We start from the raw sequence: 16,935 nt of genomic DNA, 5'->3' as shown, positions 1-16,935 counted from the left end.
AAACTGAAAAATTGGGCGTGCAAAATTATTCAGCCCCTTTACTTTCAGTGCAGCAAACTCTCTCCAGAAGTTCAGTGAGGATCTCTGAATGATCCAATGTTGACCTAAATGACTAATGATGATAAATACAATCCACCTGTGTGTAATCAAGTCTCCGTATAAATGCACCTGCACTGTGATAGTCTCAGAGGTCCGTTAAAAGCGCAGAGAGCATCATGAAGAACAAGGAACACACCAGGCAGCCCATATCAAAATTGATTGGAACCATTTTCCCCCATTTTTCTAAATATTTCTACTACTGCTTCTACACTACGGTGGCAACGCATACTGTAGAAGCGATTTCATTTTTATCTGTGGTATTTTACCCCATTTTTCTCCCCAAATCCGATCTCATCGTTGCAACTCCCCAACGGGCTCGGGAGGCGAAGGTTGAGTCATGCGTCCTCTGGAATATGACCCGCCAAACCACGCTACTTAACACCCACCCGTTTATCGTGGAAGCCAGCCACACCAATGTGTCAGAGGAAACACCGTTCAACTGACAACCCTCTCCTTACCTAACCTGGACGACGCTGGGCCAAACCCTAACCTAACCCAGACGACGCTGGGCCAAGCCCTCCCCTAACGACGCTGGGCCAAGCTCTCCCCTAACGACGCTGGGCCAATTGTGCGCTACTGTTGAAGCCGTGATTGAATGCTGTGTATCTGTGTATTTTACTGTAATGTGATACGGTTGAAGCCGTGATTGAATGCTATGTATCTGTGTATTTGTGTTGCAGATCCAGAATGCAGATGATGTGTTAATTGCACCTTTAGAGAAGTTCAGGAAGGAACAGATTGGAGCTGCAAAGGTGAGATAAAAAAACAGCATTATATCTGAACAACATATTTACTGTTATTACAGATTGGTTTGAGATATTTATCAGGCATTTTAATGATATCCAAATATATAATTCACATACAATGACAAGTGTATCCTCACCAATGAGTATCTATTCTAATGAATACTGTATGTCAAGTATTACAACCACTACATCTGAACACGACATGCTGTAGTGTGCAATCAGAGGGGTTTAAGGTGGATATATGGTGTTCTGCTGATTTCCACACATGTAATTGTGATACCAGTGATACCAGTGAGTATAATGTAATGAATGGATAGATATAAAACATAGGCTGGTGTCCATCAGAAAGTGGACTGTGCTGAATGTAATGGCTAGAGAAAAAAATGAAGTTAACCAGAAAGACGAATTCATAAACTTAGTAACCGTTAGTAACCTACAACATTAATTTATTCAAAACCAGCTCTATCTCCCTGACCGTTGAAACGCTATGAGCTCTATCGCCCTGACCGTTGAAACGCTATGAGCTCTATCGCCCTGACCGTTGAAACGCTATGAGCTCTATCGCCCTGACCGTTGAAACGCTATGAGCACAACTCTCTATTGTGTTTCCTCCAAACCGGTACCTCCCTCCAAGGTGATTTCTAGAGGTCATCTGTCCTTCCCTCTAGAAGACTAGCAGTCATAGCATGAAGTCCAGGGACTGTCCCAACTGCCACCCTGTGGGCCCTTGTCAACAAGAGTGCACTATAAAGGGAACGGGGAGCCATTTTGGACATACCCTTCGTCTATCCAGTGAGTGGCCAGTGTCTATTGTCTAGCCTTGAGACATATAACTGTAATTTCTAGACTCTGGTTAGTACAATCTGGGTTAGCACACTGTACTGTAGTGTGTGTGTGTGTGTGTGTTGTCTGAACACTTCGTAGAGTGCTGTCTTGTTGTTGCCTGCCATTATAGACAAGCAGCATTGACCAGTAGCACATCTGTGGTCTTTCCCTTGGTGAGATCACGCACACTGGATCTGAACACACACATTGCACAAACACCTCCCACTGTGCTCCTTAGTCTGTCCGTGCTGTCCCTGGTGAATGATTCTCTCATTTGTACATAAGCCAAGCCTTGTGATAAACATTCCAACTTCACAGTGAGAATTTATACTGCATGAGCAGAGTGAGATGGAGAAAGAGAGAAACCCAGAGACAGAGAGAGAGATATATATATATAGAGAGAGAGAGAGAGAGAGAGAGAGAGAGAGAGAGAGAGAGAGAGAGAGAGAGAGAGAGAGAGAGAGAGAGAGAGAGAGAGAGAGAGAGAGAGAGAGAGAGAGAGAGAGAGAGAGAGAGAGAGAGAGAGAGAGAGAGAGAGAGAGAGAGAGAGAGAGAGAGAGAGAGAGAGAGAGAGAGAGAGAGAGAGAGAGAGAGAGAGAGAGAGAGAGAGAGAAACCCAGAGACAGAGAGAGAGATATATATATATAGAGAGAGAGAGAGAGAGAGAGAGAGAGAGAGAGAGAGAGAGAGAGAGAGAGAGAGAGAGAGAGAGAGAGAGAGAGAGAGAGAGAGAGAGAGAGAGAGAGAGAGAGAGAGAGAGAGAGAGAGAGAGAGAGAGAGAGAGAGAGAGAGAGAGAGAGAGAGAGAGACTACCACTTGCAAAACAAGATTTCATCAAATGGGACAAACACCCCATTGAAAAACTACAAACCCTGCATGCAGAGTTCTGTAAGATTCTCCTACATGTCCAGAGGAAAACTACAAACCCTGCATGCAGGGCAGAATTAGGCCAATATCCACTAATAATAAAAACTCAAAAAAGAGCAATTCAGTTTTGGAAACATCTCAAATACTGTGACCCCCTCTCATATCATTACCAAGCCCTGCAATGCCAAGAGCTGAGCAAAGAAAAGAGTCCCCTCATCCAGCTGGTCCTGGGGCCGAGTTCACAAACCTGTTCTAACACACTGAAGCCTCAGGACCAGAACATCCAATCAATCAGGGTAAACCAAATGACAACACGGTCAAAACAAAACGATATTACTTATTGGGAAACACAAAGCAAAATGCAGTGCTATCTGGCTCTAAATCGACACCGTGGCTATTTGACCATGGTTACTGATCAAAACCTTAGAAAAACCTTGACAAAGTACAGGCTCAGTGAGCACAGCCTTGCCATTGAGAAGGGTAGATACAGGAAAACCTAGCTCCCTGTAGAGGAAAGGCTGTGCAACCACTGCATCACAGCAGAACCTGAGACAGAGCTGCATTTCCTGACAAAATGTCAAAAATATAAAACAATTAGAGAGTGTAATTTCCCCAAATTTGAAATCCTTATTCACGGTTGAAATTGATCTGAATTTAATTGAATTGAGAGAGAGAAACACACAGAGATCTACACCACCATCTACAGCCTGACTAGACCCAGCCTCATCTACACCACCATCTACAGCCTGACTAGACCCAGCCTCATCTATATCACCATCTATAACCTGACTAGACCCAGCCTCATCAACACCACCATCTATAACATGACTAGACCCAGCCTCATCTATACCACCGTCTATAACCTGACTTGACCCAGCCTTATCTACATCATCTATAACCTGACTAGACCAGCCTCATCAACACCACCATCTATAACCTGACTAGACCCAGCCTCATCTATACCACCATCTATAACCTGACTAGACCCAGTCTCATCTACACCACCATCTGTAACCTGACTAGACCAGCCTCATCTACACCACCATCTATAACCTGACTAGACCCAGCCTCATCTACACCACCATCTATAACCTGACTAGACCAGCCTTATCTACACCACCATCTATAACCTGACTAGACCCAGCCTCATCTACACCACTATCTCTAGCGTGACTAGACCCAGCCTCATCTACACCACCATCTATAACCTGACTAGACCCAGCCTCATTTACACCATCTATAACCTGACTAGACCCAGCCTCATTTACACCATCTATATCCTGACTAGACCCAGCCTAATCTACACCACCTTCTATAACCTGACTAGACCCAGTCTCATCTACACCACCATCTATAACCTGACTAGACCCAGCCTTATCTACACCATCTATAACCTGACTAGACCCAGCCTCATCAACACCACCAGCCTGACTAGACCCAGCCTCATCTACACCACCATCTATAGCCTGACTAGACCAGCCTCATCTATACCACCATATATAACCTGACTAGACCAGCCTTATCTACACCATCTATAACCTGACTAGACCCAGCCTCATCTACACCACCATCTATAGCCTGACTAGACCAGCCTCATCTATACCACCATATATAACCTGACTAGACCCAGCCTTATCTACACCATCTATAACCTGACTAGACCCAGGCCTCATCTACACCACAATCTATAGCCTGACTAGACCAGCCTCATCTATACCACCATATATAACCTGACTAGACCAGCCTTATCTACACCATCTATAACCTGACTAGACCAGCCTCATCTACACCATCTATAACCTGACTAGACCAGCCTCATCTACACCACCATCTATAGCATGACTAGACCAGCCTCATCTACACCACAATCTATAGCCTGACTAGACCAGCCTCATCTATACCACCATATATAACCTGACTAGACCAGCCTTATCTACACCATCTATAACCTGACTAGACCAGCCTCATCTACACCATCTATAACCTGACTAGACCAGCCTCATCTACACCATCTATAACCTGACTAGACCAGCCTCATCTACACCATCTATAACCTGACTAGACCAGCCTCATCTACACCATCTATAACCTGACTAGACCCAGCCTCATCTACACCATCTATAACCTGACTAGACCAGCCTCATCTACACCATCTATAACCTGACTAGACCAGCCTCATCTACACCATCTATAACCTGACTAGACCCAGCCTTATCTACACCATCTATAACCTGACTAGACCAGCCTTATCTACACCATCTATAACCTGACTAGACCCAGCCTCATCTACACCACCATCTATAACCTGACTAGACCAGCCTCATCTACACCATCTATAACCTGACTAGACCCAGCCTCATCTACACCATCTATACCTGACTAGACCAGCCTCATCTACACCACCATCTATAACCTGACTAGACCAGCCTTATCTACACCATCTATAACCTGACTAGACCCAGCCTTATCTACACCATCTATAACCTGACTAGACCAGCCTCATCTACACCATCTATAACCTGACTAGACCCAGCCTCATTTACACCATCTATAACCTGACTAGACCCAGCCTCATCTACACCACCATCTATAACCTGACTAGACCAGCCTCATCTACACCATCTATAACCTGACTAGACCCAGCCTCATCTACACCATCTATAACCTGACTAGACCAGCCTCATCTACACCACCATCTATAACCTGACTAGACCAGCCTCATCTACACCATCTATAACCTGACTAGACCCAGCCTTATCTACACCATCTATAACCTGACTAGACCCAGCCTTATCTACACCATCTATAACCTGACTAGACCCAGCCTTATCTACACCATCTGTAACCTGACTAGACCAGCCTTATCTACACCATCTATAACCTGACTAGACCCAGCCTTATCTACACCATCTATAACCTGACTAGACCAGCCTCATCTACACCATCTATAACCTGACTAGACCAGCCTCATCTACACCATCTATAACCTGACTAGACCAGCCTCATCTACACCATCTATAACCTGACTAGACCAGCCTTATCTACACCACCATCTATAACCTGACTAAATCCAGCCTTATCTACACCATCTATAACCTGACTAGACCAGCCTCATCTACACCATCTATAACCTGACTAGACCAGCCTCATCTACACCATCTATAACCTGACTAGACCAGCCTTATCTACACCACCATCTATAACCTGACTAAATCCAGCCTTATCTACACCATCTATAACCTGACTAGACCAGCCTCATCTACACCATCTATAACCTGACTAGACCAGCCTTATCTACACCACCATCTATAACCTGACTAAATCCAGCCTCATCTACACCATCTATAACCTGACTAGACCAGCCTCATCTACACCATCTATAACCTGACTAGACCAGCCTCATCTACACCATCTATAACCTGACTAGACCCAGCCTCATCTACACCATCTATATTCTGACTAGACCCAGCCTTATCTACACCATCTATATTCTGACTAGACCCAGCCTTATCTACACCATCTATATTCTGACTAGACCCAGCCTCATCATAAAAAATGTACAGTAAATATTGCCCTCACAAAATAACAAAATAATATAGACATTTCAAATTGCAGTGTTGTAATAGTTCAAGTACAAAGGGGGAAATAATGAAACATAAATATAGGTTCTCTCTCTCTCTCTCCCTCTCTGTCTCTCTCCCTCTCTGTCTCTCTCCCTCTCTGTCTCTCTCCCTCTCTGTCTCTCTCCCTCTCTGTCTCTCTCCCTCTCTGTCTCTCTGTCTCTCTGTCTCTCTCTGTCTCTCTCTCTCTGTCTCTCTCCCTCTGTCTCTCTCCCTCTCTCCCTCTCTGTCTCTCTCCCTCTCTGTCTCTCTCTGTCTCTCTCCCTCTGTCTCTCTCCCTCTCTCCCTCTCTGTCTCTCTCCCTCTGTCTCTCTCTCTCTGTCTCTTTCCTTTTCTTTCTCTCTCAGACATCATCCGTTTATAAAATGGCTTCTTAAAAGCCAGTCACCTCCCCTAACCTCTGTCACTCCACCCCTCCCCCTTCTTTCACTCCCCCCCACCCCCTCTTTCACTCCCCCCTCCCCCCACTTTCACTCCCCCCCAAACTTTCACTCCCCCTCTCCTCCCCCTCTCCGACTTTTCTCCGACTACTTCCTCCTAATGGTTCACCCTTCTCAACACACACACACACACACACACACACACACACACACACACACACACACACACACACACACACACACACACATTAGTCCAACTGTGTGATTTAAAGGCAGAGATCACGATTGAGTGCCTGGACAACTTTCTACCATACCCAGAGAGAGGGTATGTGTACCAAATGACACCCTATACCCTATATAGATAGTTCACTACTTTTGACCATGGCCATAGGGAATAGGGTGCCATTTGGGACATGGAAAGAGATTCTGCAGGCGGTCTGACCTCTTCCCCACGTCGGAGAACGTCAGATGAACACACAGAGAGAGCAGAGATCTGCATACCTTATTTGGTAAATACCACAGCTGGTAATCCCAGTGAGGTCACCCTTCCTCTGAGATATTGCCTCTTCTGTTTAGGCCAAAGCACAACAGTTCCCTCGTCCTAATAACACCCACATTCCTCTACCCTTCTATCTCTCTCTCTCTCTCTCTGTCTCTCTCTCTGTCTCTCTCTCTGTCGCTCTCTCGCTCTCTCGCTCTCTCGCTCTCTCCCTCTCTCTCTCTCTGTCTCTCTCTCTGTCTCTCTCTCTCTCTCTGTTTTTCTCGGATTCTCTCTGTTTTTCTCTGCTTTTCTCTCTCTCTCTCTGTCTCTTTCTCTTTCTCTGTCTCTCTCTTTCTCTTTCTCTGTGTCTCTCTTTCTCTCTCTGTTTTTCTCTCTATCTGTCTCTCTCTCGGTTTCTCTCTGTTTCTCTCTCTGTTTCTCTCTCTTTCTCTGTCTCAGTCTCTCTCTCTCTCTGTTTCTCTCTCTGTGTTTCTCTCTCTCTCTATTGCAAACACAAATCACAAATGCACAACCACATTCAGGACAACCTAGCATGGAAGAGTAAACATTTATTCAGAAGTATTTATAGTGAAGCTGCCGAAGTACTTTGTGACACTGAATTTGAATTTTCGCCTGTTTCAACTCCGCTAGTAGGATGGATCTCACACGGAACTGAGAGGCGTTTCTGTTTCTGTGGCGTCTCTCTGTTTCTATTTCTCACTGTTGATAATGTATTTAACTGCATGCAGCTCCACTCTTGAGAGTAATCAAGAGAGTCAGTAATCACTCATCAGCAATCACTAATCAGCAATCACTAATCACTAATCAGTAATCGCTAATCACTAATCACTAATCAGTCATCACTAATCACTAATCAGCAATCACTAATCAGCAATCACTAATCACTAATCAGTATTCACTAATCACTAATCAGTAATCACTAATCACAGTCTGTCCTGTACATATAGTCTCTAAGGTGCATATAGTCTCTCCTGTACATATAGTCTGTCCTGTACATATCGTCTCTAAGGTCCATATAGTTTCTAAGGTGCATATAGTTTCTCCTGTACATATAGTCTCTAAGGTGCATATAGTTTCTCCTGTACATATAGTCTATAAGGTGCATATAGTATCTCCTGTACATATAGTCTGTCCTGTACATATCGTCTCTAAGGTGCATATAGTCTCTCCTGTACATATAGTCTGTCCTGTACATATCGTCTCTAAGGTCCATATAGTTTCAAAGGTGCATATAGTTTCTCCTGTACATATAGTCTCTAAGGTGCATATAGTTTCTCCTGTACATATAGTCTATAAGGTGCATATAGTATCTCCTGTACATATAGTCTGTCCTGTACATATAGTGTCTAAGGTGCATATAGAGTGTCCTGTACATATAGTCTCTAAGGTGCATATAGTCTCTCCTGTACATATAGTCTCTAAGGTGCACATAGTCTCTAAGGTGCATATAGTCTCTCCTGTACATATAATCTCTAAGGTGCATATAGTCTCTAAGCTTCAGAGTCTCTCATGTGCATATAGTCTCTAAGGTGCATACAGTCTCTCCTGTACATATAGTCTCTAAGGTGCATATAGTATGTCCTGTACATATAGTCTCTACAGTGCATATAGTCTCTCCTGTACATATAGTCTCTAAGGTGCATATAGAGTGTCCTGTACACATAGTCTCTACGGTGCATATAGTCTCTCCTGTACATATAGTCTCTAAGGTGCATATAGTCTCTCCTGTACATATCATCTCTAAATTGCATATAGTCTCTAAGGTGCAAATAGTCTCTAAGGTGCAAATAGTCTCTAAGGTGCAACTAGTCTCTAAGGTGCATATAGTCTCTCCTGTACATATAGTCTCTAAGGTGCATATAGTCGCAAAGGTGCATATAGTCTGTCCTGTACATATAGTCTCTACGGTGCATATAGTCTCTCCTGTACATATCGTCTCTAAAGTGCATATAGTCTCTAAGGTGCAAATAGTCTCTAAGGTGCATATAGAGTGTCCTGTACATATGGTCTCTAACGTGCATATAGTCTCTAAGATGCAAATAGTCTCTCCTGTGCATATGGTCTCTAAGGTGCATATTGTCTGTCCTGTACATATAGTCTCTCAGGTGCATATAGTCTCTCCTGTACATATAGTCTCTCCTGTACATATAGTCTCTAAGGTGCATATAGTCTTTAGGTGCATATAGTCTCTAAGGTGCATATAGTATCTCCTGTACATGTAGTCTCTAAGGTGCATATAGTATATAAGGTACATATAGTCCCTAAGGTGCATATCGTCTTTAGGTGCATATAGTCTCTAAGGTGCATATAGTCTCTCCTGTACATATAGTATTTAGGTGCATATAGTCTCTAAGGTGCATATAGTCTCTAAGGTGCATATAGTCATATGGTCTCTGCATATAGTCTTTAGGTGCATATAGTCTTTAGGTGCAAATAGTCTCTCCTGTGCATATAGTCTCTAAGGTGCATATAGTCTCTCCTGTACATATAGTCTCTAAGGTGCATATAGTCTCTCCTGTACATATAGTCTCTAAGGTGCCTATAGTCTCTCCTGTACATATAGTCTGTCCTGTACATATAGTCTCTAAGGTGCATATAGTCTCTAAGGTGCATATAGTATCTCCTGTACATATAGTCTATCCTGTACATATAGTCTCTGATGTGCATATAGTCTCTCCTGTACATATAGTCTCTAAGGTGCATATAGTTTCTCCTGTACATATAGTCTCTAAGGTGCATATAGTTTCTCCTGTACATATAGTCTCTAAGGTGCATATCGTATCTCCTGTACATATAGTTTATCCTGTACATCTTGTCTCTAAGGTGCATATAGTCTCTCCTGTACATATAGTCTCTAAGGTGCATATAGTCTCTCCTGTACATATAGTCTCTAAGGTGCATATAGTCTCTAAGGTGCAAATAGTCTCTAAGGTGCAGGTTTGTGCAGGGAGACAGCGAGGCTTAGCTTTTCAGCAGTCTGATGATGACCTTGATCAATCTTTCAGGCCTTCCTCAGACAACACCTAGTGTTTCTGGAGAGCAGGTCTAGTGTAGATGTCTTGGTGGGCAGGGCTCGTCCCCAGTGATGTGTTGGGCCGTTCACACCACTCTGTAGAGTCTAGTGTAGATGTCTTGGTGGGCAGGGCTCGTCTCCAGTGATGTTTTGGGCCGTTCACACCACTCTGCAGAGCTTTTAGGTTGAGGACGTTGCACCAGGCGGTGATGCAGCTTGTAAAGATACTCTTGATTGTGCCTATCAGAGACCGAGAGACCGAGAGGGAGAGACCGAGAGAGAGAGAGACCGAGAGAGAGAGAGACCGAGAGAGAGAGAGACAGAGAGAGAGAGACAGAGAGAGAGAGACAGAGAGAGAGAGACAGAGACAGAGAGGGAGAGACAGAGAGGGAGAGACAGAGAGGGAGAGACAGAGAGGGAGAGACAGAGAGGGAGAGACAGAGAGGGAGAGACAGAGAGGGAGAGACCGAGAGGGAGAGACCGAGAGGGAGAGGGATAGACATAGAGAGGGATAGACATAGAGAGAGAGAGACATAGAGAGGGAGAGACATAGAGAGGGAGAGACATAGAGAGGGAGAGACATAGAGAGGGAGAGACATAGAGAGGGAGAGACATAGAGAGGGAGAGACATAGAGAGGGAGAGACATAGAGAGGGAGAGACATAGAGAGGGAGAGACAGAGAGGGAGAGAGAGAGGGAGAGACACAGAGAGAGAGAGAGGGATGCAGCTTAAGCCCCACCCTCTTCAACATATATATCAACGAATTGGCGAGGGCACTAGAAAAGTCTGCAGCACCCGGCCTCCCCCTGCTAGAATCCGAAGTCAAATGTCTGCTGTTTGCTGATGATCTGGTGCTTCTGTCACCAACCAAGGAGGGCCTACAGCAGCACCTAGATCTTCTGCACAGATTCTGTCAGACCTGGGCCCTGACAGTAAATCTCAGTAAGACCAAAATAATGGTGTTCCAAAAAAGGTCCAGTCACCAGGACCACAAATACAAATTCCATCTAGACACTGTTGCCCTAGAGCACACAAAAAACTATACATACCTTGGCCTAAACATCAGCACCACAGGTAACTTCCACAAAGCTGTGAACGATCTGAGAGACAAGGCAAGAAGGGCATTCTATGCCATCAAAAGAAACATAAATTTCAACATACCAATTAGGATTTGGCTAAAAATACTTGAATCAGTCATAGAGCCCATTGCCCTTTATGGTTGTGAGGTCTGGGGTCCGCTCACCAACCAAGACTTCACAAAATGGGACAAACACCAAATTGAGACTCTGCACGCAGAATTCTGCAAAAATATCCTCCGTGTACAACGTAGAACACCAAATAATGCATGCAGAGCAGAATTAGGCCGATACCCACTAATTATCAAAATCAAGAAAAGAGCTGTTAAATTCTACAACCACCTAAAAGGAAGCGATTCACAAACCTTCCATAACAAAGCCATCACCTACAAAGAGATGAACCTGGAGAAGAGTCCCCTAAGCAAGCTGGTCCTGGGGCTCTGTTCACAAACACAAACACACACTACAGAGCCCCAGGACAGCAGCACAATTAGACCCAACCAAATCATGAGAAAACAAAAAGATAACTACTTAACACATTGGAAAGAATTAACAAAAAAACAGAGCAAACTAGAATGCTATTTGGCCCTACACAGAGAGTACACAGCGGCAGAATACCTGACCACTGTGACTGACCCAAAATTAAGGAAAGCCTTGACTATGTACAGACTCAGTGAGCATAGCCTTGCTATTGAGAAAGGCCGCCGTAGGCAGACATGGCTCTCAAGAGAAGACAGGCTATGTGCTCACTGCCCCAAAATGAGGTGGAAACTGAGCTGCACTTCCTAACCTCCTGCCCAATGTATGACCATATTAGAGAGACATATTTCCCTCAGATTACACAGATCCACAAAGAATTCGAAAACAAATCCAATTTTGAAAAACTCCCATATCTACTGGGTGAAATTCCACAGTGTGCCATCACAGCAGCAAGATTTGTGACCTGTTGCCACGAGAAAAGGGCAACCAGTGAAGAACAAACACCATTGTAAATACAACCCATATTTATGCTTATTTATTTGATCTTGTGTCCTTTAGCCATTTGTACATTGTTAGAACACTGTATATATATAATATGACATTTGTAATGTCTTTACTGTTTTGAAACTTCTGTATGTGTAATGTTTACTGTTAATTTTTGTTGTTTTTCACTTATATATTAACTTTGTATGTTGTCTACCTCACTTGCTTTGGCAATGTTAACACATGTTTCCCATGCCAATAAAGCCCTTGAATTGAATTGAGAGAGAGAGAGAGGCATAGAGAGAGAGAGGCATAGAGAGAGAGAGGCATAGAGAGAGAGAGGCATAAAGAGAGAGAGGCATAGAGAGAGAGAGAGAGAGAGACAGAGAGAGACAGGGAGAGGCAGGGAGAGAGAGAGAGAGACAGGGAGAGGCAGGGAGAGAGAGAGACACAGAGAGAGAAAGAGAGAGGAGAGCAGCTGTTGAACTTCTTTAGGATCTGAGGGCACGAGTCAAATTTCTTGCCTTTTTACTACAGGGATTGTAGCTCGACAAAAGCCTAATGTCCTTTCTTCCTTTCTCTCTCTCTCTCTCTCTGTCTCTCTCTCTCTCTCTGTCTCTCTCTGTGTCTCTCTCTCTCTCTCTCTCTCTGTGTCTCTGTCTGTGTCTCTCTCTCTCTCTGTGTCTCTGTGTCTCTCTCTCTCTGTCTCTCTCTCTCTCTCTGTGTCTCTCTCTCTCTGTATCTGTGTCTCTCTCCCTCTCTCTGCCCCACCCCTTCTCCCTCTCTGTGTCTCTCTCTCTGTATCTGTGTCTCTCTCTCTCTCTCTCCCTCTCTCTCTCTCCCTCTCTCTGCCCCACCCCCACCCCTTCTCTCTCTCTCTCTCTCCCTCTCTCTGCCCCACCCCACCCCTTCTCCCTCTCTCTCCCTCTCTCTCCCTCTCCCTGCCCCACCCCACCCCTTCTCCCTCTCCCTCTCCCTGCCCCACCCCTTCTCCCTCTCTGTTGTACTGTAGTGAGAGCAGCTCTTGTGTGGTGAGGCATCTATTTAATGCTTCTTGCTCCAATTAGCCATAGTTGTAATGAGCTCACAGAGATGAACTGTCAGACTCCCGCTTTCATGTTTCTGCTCACAGAGCCCATTTAAACAGACGCCCATGGTGAAACGCTTTGTTTGTGTGTGTGTGTGTGTGTGTGTGTGTGTGTGTGTGTGTGTGTGGTGTGTCGTGCTTTGCTATATCCTGTGAAATCAGGAAGGCTGTCTTTAGAGATTCTGGACCAATAGACAAGGGTGATAGCGATAGCATCGGATATTTATGTGTGATGATATCTACACACAAACACACACACACACACTGTTCTCATCCTGGCCTGTCGCCATGGCGATGATAGTCTCCGATGATCAGTAAGAGTTTGTGTCAGAACGGGGCGATATACAGCCGCCGGAAGCACACACACACACACACACAATAAATACGGCCGCTTCTCCAAAAATGACTCACTGTGAAATGTTCCATCCTCCATTCCGTCGCCGGTGAGAGAGTTTGCACAAGCACCGGGGGTCAGGGGTCATCTGCAGCTACCGAGCAGCTCCCCATGAACATGTCACAGGTTATTTTCCTTGAGTGTGTTGGCATCCATTGTTGCATGTGTAAATATTAATCTCTGTGTCATAATGTGTTTATTCTGTATGTTCTGGTACCTCTCTGTCATACGTATATGAGATCAACCATAGAGATCATACCATACACTCTATTCTATATGGTATTATATGGGATCAACCATAGAGATCATACCATACACTCTATTCTATATGGTATTATATGAGATCAACCATAGAGATCATACCATACACTCTATTCTATATGGTATTATATGAGATCAACCATAGAGATCATACCATACACTCTATTCTATATGGTATTATATGGGATCAACCATAGAGATCATACCATACACTCTATTCTATATGGTATTATATGAGATCAACCATAGAGGTCATACCATACACTATATTCTATATGGTATTATATGGGATCAACCATAGAGATCATACCATACACTCTATTCTATATGGTATTATATGAGATCAACCATAGAGATCATACCATACACTCTATTCTATATGGTATTATATGGGATCAACCATAGAGATCATACCATACACTCTATTCTATATGGTATTATATGAGATCAACCATAGAGATCATACCATACACTCTATTCTATATGGTATTATATGGGATCAACCATAGAGATCATACCATACACTCTATTCTATATGGTATTATATGAGATCAACCATAGAGATCATACCATACACTCTATTCTATATGGTATTATATGGGATCAACCATAGAGATCATACCATACACTCTATTCTATATGGTATTATATGAGATCAACCATAGAGATCATACCATACACTCTATTCTATATGGTATTATATGGGATCAACCATAGAGATCATACCATACACTCTATTCTATATGGTATTATATGAGATCAACCATAGAGATCATACCATACACTCTATTCTATATGGTATTATATGAGATCAACCATAGAGATCATACCATACACTCTATTCTATATGGTATTATATGAGATCAACCATAGAGATCATACCATACACTCTATTCTATATGGTATTATATGGGATCAACCATAGAGATCATACATCTACACTGTATTCAGTAGTACAATATCATACATCTACCCTGTATTCAGTAGTACAATATCATACATCTACCCTGTATTCAGTAGTACAATATCATACATCTACACTGTATTCAGTAGTACAATATCATACATCTACCCTGTATTCAGTAGTACAATATCATACATCTACCCTGTATTCAGTAGTACAATATCATACATCTACACTGTATTCAGTAGTACAATATCATACATCTACACTGTATTCAGTAGTACAATATCATACATCTACCCTGTATTCAGTAGTACAATATCATACATCTACACTGTATTCAGTAGTAGTACAATATCATACATCTACACTGTATTCAGTAGTACAATATCATACATCTACTCTGTATTCAGTAGTAGGATACAATATCATACATCTACCCTGTATTCAGTAGTACAATATCATACATCTACCCTGTATTCAGTAGTAGGATACAATATCATACATCTACCCTGTATTCAGTAGTACAATATCATACATCTACCCTGTATTCAGTAGTACAATATCATACATCTACACTGTATTCAGTAGTACAATATCATACATCTACCCTGTATTCAGTAGTACAATATCATACATCTACACTGTATTCAGTAGTACAATATCATACATCTACCCTGTATTCAGTAGTACAATATCATACATCTACCCTGTATTCAGTAGTACAATATCATACATCTACCCTGTATTCAGTAGTACAATATCATACATCTACCCTGTATTCAGTAGTAGGATACAATATCATACATCTACCCTGTATTCAGTAGTAGGATACAATATCATACATCTACCCTGTATTCAGTAGTACAATATCATACATCTACCCTGTATTCAGTAGTAGGATACAATATCATACATCTACCCTGTATTCAGTAGTACAATATCATACATCTACTCTGTATTCAGTAGTACAATATCATACATCTACTCTGTATTCAGTAGAATGATATGTAACCACTCTCAAAATGAGGGGTGTTGGGGCATATGTGTCTGTGTACTATGGGGGTGTTGGGTGTGTTTTGTGTTGGGTGTACCGTTGGGGTGTCTTTGTCTGTGTTTACTCTGTCTATGTGTCTGTCTGTCTGTCTGTCTGTCTGTCTGTCTGTCTGTCTGTCTGTGTTTACTCTGTCTATATGTCTGTCTCTCTGTGTTTACTCTGTCTATATGTCTGTCTGTCTGTCTATATGTCTGTCTATATGTCTATATGTCTGTCTATATGTCTGTCTCTCTGTGTTTACTCTGTCTATATGTCTGTCTGTCTGTCTATATGCCTGTCTCTCTGTGTTTACTCTGTCTATATGTCTGTCTGTCTGTCTATATGTCTGTCTGTCTGTGTTTACTCTGTCTATATGTATGTCTGTCTGTCTATATGTCTGTCTGTCTGTCTATATGTCTATATGTCTATATGTCTGTCTGTCTATATGTCTGTCTATATGTCTATATGTCTGTCTATATGTCTGTCTATATGTCTGTCTGTCTGTCTATATGTCTGTCTGTCTGTCTATATGTCTGTCTGTCTGTCTATATGTCTGTCTATATGTCTGTCTATATGTCTGTCTGTCTGTCTGTCTGTCTGTCTGTCTGTCTGTCTGTCTGTCTGTCTGTCTGTCTATATGTCTGTCTATATGTCTGTCTATATGTCTGTCTGTCTGTCTATATGTCTGTCTGTCTGTCTGTCTGTCTGTCTGTCTGTCTGTCTGTCTGTCTGTCTGTCTGTCTGTCTGTCTGTCTGTCTGTCTGTCTGTTATGTCTGTCCTATATGTCTGTCTATATGTCTGTCTATATGTCTATATGTCTGTCTATATGTCTGTCTGTCTGTCTATATGTCTGTCTATATGTCTATATGTCTGTCTATATGTCTGTCTGTCTGTCTGTCTATATGTCTATATGTCTGTCTATATGTCTGTCTGTCTGTCTGTCTGTCTATATGTCTGTCTATATGTCTGTCTATATGTCTGTCTATATGTCTGTCTATATGTCTGTCTGTCTATATGTCTGTCTGTCTGTCTATATGTCTATATGTCTGTCTGTCTATATGTCTGTCTATATGTCTATATGTCTATATGTCTATATGTCTATATGTCTGTCTATATGTCTGTCTATATGTCTATATGTCTATATGTCTGTCTATATGTCTG

General features: G+C 42.8%; 1 long non-coding RNA gene across 1 annotated transcript in view; it reads left to right on the top strand.

The window, feature by feature from the left end:
• Positions 1-778: 778 nt before the first annotated feature.
• Positions 779-16,935, top strand: part of LOC116353662 (uncharacterized) — a 31,127-nt gene continuing 14,970 nt past the window's right edge. Inside the window, exon 1 of the long non-coding RNA XR_004203223.1 lies at positions 779-851. This is a non-coding gene — a long non-coding RNA (uncharacterized LOC116353662). The remainder of the gene's footprint in view (positions 852-16,935) is intronic.

This window comes from Oncorhynchus kisutch, linkage group LG15, assembly GCF_002021735.2.
Source record: "Oncorhynchus kisutch isolate 150728-3 linkage group LG15, Okis_V2, whole genome shotgun sequence".
Lineage (NCBI taxonomy): Eukaryota > Metazoa > Chordata > Actinopteri > Salmoniformes > Salmonidae > Oncorhynchus > Oncorhynchus kisutch.
The sequence above is the reverse complement of the archived record's forward strand: the minus strand, read 5'-3'. Positions and strand labels throughout refer to the sequence as shown.